Here is a 3,813-nt window from a genome sequence, read left to right as displayed (position 1 = left end):
CTTCCATGTATTTTGCGTTTTTTTTTTTTCTGTCCAGTAAAGTTGTCTGTTGTGAACATTCACTTTTTCATAGAAGGGACTCCAGAAAATAAAACTCTGGTCACAGGGTGGTTATTCTGATCACAGGGGGGTTATTCTGATCACAGGGGGGTTATTCTGATCACAGGGGGGTTATTCTGATCACAGGGGGGTTATTCTGATCACAGGGGGGGTTATTCTGGTCACAGGGGGGGTTATTCTGATCACAGGGTGGTTATTCTGATCACAGGGGGTTATTCTGATCACAGGGGGGTTATTCTGATCACAGGGGGGTTATTCTGATCACAGGGGGGTTATTCTGGTCACAGGGGGGGTTATTCTGATCACAGGGGGGGTTATTCTGATCACAGGGGGGGTTATTCTGATCACAGGGGGGGGTTATTCTGATCACAGGGGGGGGGTTATTCTGATCACAGGGGGGGTTATTCTGGTCACAGGGTGGTTATTCTGATCACAGGGGGGGGGTTATTCTGATCACAGGGGGGGGGGGTATTCTGATCACAGGGGGGGGGGTTATTCTGATCACAGGGGGGGGGGTTATTCTGATCACAGGGGGGTTATTCTGATCACAGGGGGGTTATTCTGATCACAGGGGGGTTATTCTGGTCACAGGGGGGGTTATTCTGATCACAGGGGGGTTATTCTGATCACAGGGGGGTTATTCTGATCACAGGGGGGTTATTCTGATCACAGGGGGGTTATTCTGATCACAGGGGGGTTATTCTGATCACAGGGGGGTTATTCTGGTCACAGGGGGGGTTATTCTGGTCACAGGGGGGTTATTCTGGTCACAGGGGGGGTTATTCTGATCACAGGGGGGTTATTCTGATCACAGGGGGGGTTATTCTGGTCACAGGGTGGTTATTCTGATCACAGGGGGGGGTTATTCTGATCACAGGGGGGGGGGTTATTCTGATCACAGGGGGGGGGGTTATTCTGATCACAGGGGGGGGGGGTTATTCTGATCACAGGGGGGTTATTCTGATCACAGGGGGGTTATTCTGATCACAGGGTGGTTATTCTGGTCACAGGGGGGGTTATTCTGATCACAGGGGGGTTATTCTGATCACAGGGGGGTTATTCTGATCACAGGGGGGTTATTCTGATCACAGGGGGGTTATTCTGATCACAGGGGGGTTATTCTGATCACAGGGGGGTTATTCTGATCACGGGGGTTATTCTGGTCACAGGGGGGGTTATTCTGATCACAGGGGGGGTTATTCTGATCACAGGGGGGTTATTCTGGTCACAGGGGGGGTTATTCCGATCACAGGGGGGTTATTCTGATCACAGGGGGGGTTATTCTGATCACAGGGGGGGTTATTCTGGTCACAGGGTGGGGGTTATTCTGATCACAGGGGGGGGGGGTTATTCTGATCACAGGGGGGGGGGGTTATTCTGATCACAGGGGGGGGGGTTATTCTGATCACAGGGGGGGGGGTTATTCTGATCACAGGGGGGGGGGGTTATTCTGATCACAGGGGGGTTATTCTGATCACAGGGGGGTTATTCTGATCACAGGGTGGTTATTCTGGTCACAGGGGGGGTTATTCTGATCACAGGGTGGTTATTCTGATCACAGGGGGGTTATTCTGATCACAGGGGGGTTATTCTGATCACAGGGGGGTTATTCTGGTCACAGGGGGGGTTATTCTGGTCACAGGGGGGGGTTATTCTGATCACAGGGGGGGGGTTATTCTGATCACAGGGGGGGGTTATTCTGATCACAGGGGGGGTTATTCTGATCACAGGGGGGGGGGGGTATTCTGATCACAGGGGGGGGGGTTATTCTGATCACAGGGGGGGGGGTTATTCTGGTCACAGGGGGGGTTATTCTGGTCACAGGGGGGTTATTCTGGTCACAGGGGGGGTTATTCTGGTCACAGGGGGGGTTATTCTGGTCACAGGGTGGTTATTCTGGTCACAGGGTGGTTATTCTGATCACAGGGGGGGTTATTCTGATCACAGGGGGGGCATTCTGGTCACAGGGTGGTTATTCTGGTCACAGGGGGGGGTTATTCTGGTCACAGGGGGGGGTTATTCTGATCACAGGGGGGGTTATTCTGATCACGGGGGTTATTCTGGTCACAGGGGGGGTTATTCTGGTCACAGGGGGGGGTTATTCTGGTCACAGGGGGGGGGTTATTCTGATCACAGGGGGGTTATTCTGATCACAGGGTGGTTATTTGCTGGGACTGCCAAACATCAGCTGAAGCCTACCAACCACGGTGCCTCCAGCTGTTGCAAAACTACAACTCCCAGCATGCCTGGACAGCCAAACATACTTGAAGTTGTAGTTTTGCAACAGCTGGAGGCACCCTATTTGGTAAACACTTGTTTAGGGAAAGTCGAGCAAGTGTTTAGTTCCTTTGCAATACCACTACTTATTTTAGTGAATATATCTCTGCACAAATAGAGAAACTTTTCCTAAAATGATGTGCTCAGTGCCTCTGTTTTCTGCCTCTGGAAGCAACTTAGTGTCCTGGAAACAACATCCTATAGATAAATTGTTATGATTACTTTTATGTGAACATCTATTTTTGCTGTGAAGTGTAGCTTTTAACCACGAGGTGGCACTCCAACACTAAAACATTGCACTGTGGAATATGTTGCCATTATGTAAGCAATTTTCTATATTTTTTTTTAACTATATAAAAATACTGTTAGGAAAGTCTTCATCCACAAATGCAGTCACACTGTGTCATAACAAATCTTTTCAATATGGATTCTGCCGGCCTTAAAATTGAGGGAAAATATTGAGTTAACTACAGAATGACAGATTTACAAATCAGTGTTACAACAACCTATAGCTAAAATGTTACCCTACCCTGCACCTCGCATGTTCCTTATTGGCAAATATTGAAAACCCAATAGTATTCAACTTTAGAGTGTCCTAGACCTAAATCTGATACAACATGTAGGCAATGTTTTTTTCCCACAATACAATTGGCAATTTTTTAAGCTGTAAAGCACCTTTAAAGAAATGAGTAAAAAATTAGCTGGCAGTGGAAATTCTGCTATTTACACAAGGCAAAATAAAACAATCTTCGCACATTAATCTCTATAGAGGACGTCTTTGTGGTGTACTTGCTGTCATATATGCCAGGGAATTCTCCAGATATATACACCACACATGTCCATATGCAATAGTAAAAATGTAATAAAAGTATAATAATAGTAAAAAAGTACTAAAAAAAATTTGAATATATAATGGGATTCCATGGTCAACATATTTAGTTGCATGACATACATGAGGGCGATATGTTTGGGATATACAGGAGAAGTATGCTACTCGTATGGTCTGGAAGAAAGATTTTTATGAAAATTTCAAGACAAAAGACCTTTTAAAAAAATATGGACTTTTCTGTACTACCTGGAGTATATTTGTTAAAACCTTCTCTGTTTTGTAAATCTATGCCTCAAATATGATGAATAGAACATCAGTCCTACAGGGCACCCCTTAAATGGGTACTCCACTGGCCAGTGTTCCGGCTGCGTTTGGAACATTTAAGTTCCAAACACTGTGCACGCACTGTGGGGGTCGGCCACGCCCGCTTCGGGATGGCAGGCCACGCCCCTTTAATGCAAGTCAGTGGGAGGGTGTGTGTGGCTGCCACGCCCCTCCCATTGACTTGCATTGAAGGGGCGTGACCTGACATCACAAGGAGGCATAGTCAACCTGGTAGTGTGCGCACAGCGTTCGGAACTAGATGTTCCGAACGCAGCCAGAACACTGGCCAGTGGAGTACCTCTTTAATGTATGGCCAGGCAGGC

The sequence above is a fragment of the Hyla sarda genome, chromosome 1 (assembly GCF_029499605.1).
Source record: "Hyla sarda isolate aHylSar1 chromosome 1, aHylSar1.hap1, whole genome shotgun sequence".
Lineage (NCBI taxonomy): Eukaryota > Metazoa > Chordata > Amphibia > Anura > Hylidae > Hyla > Hyla sarda.
Note: the sequence above shows the minus strand (reverse complement) of the source record.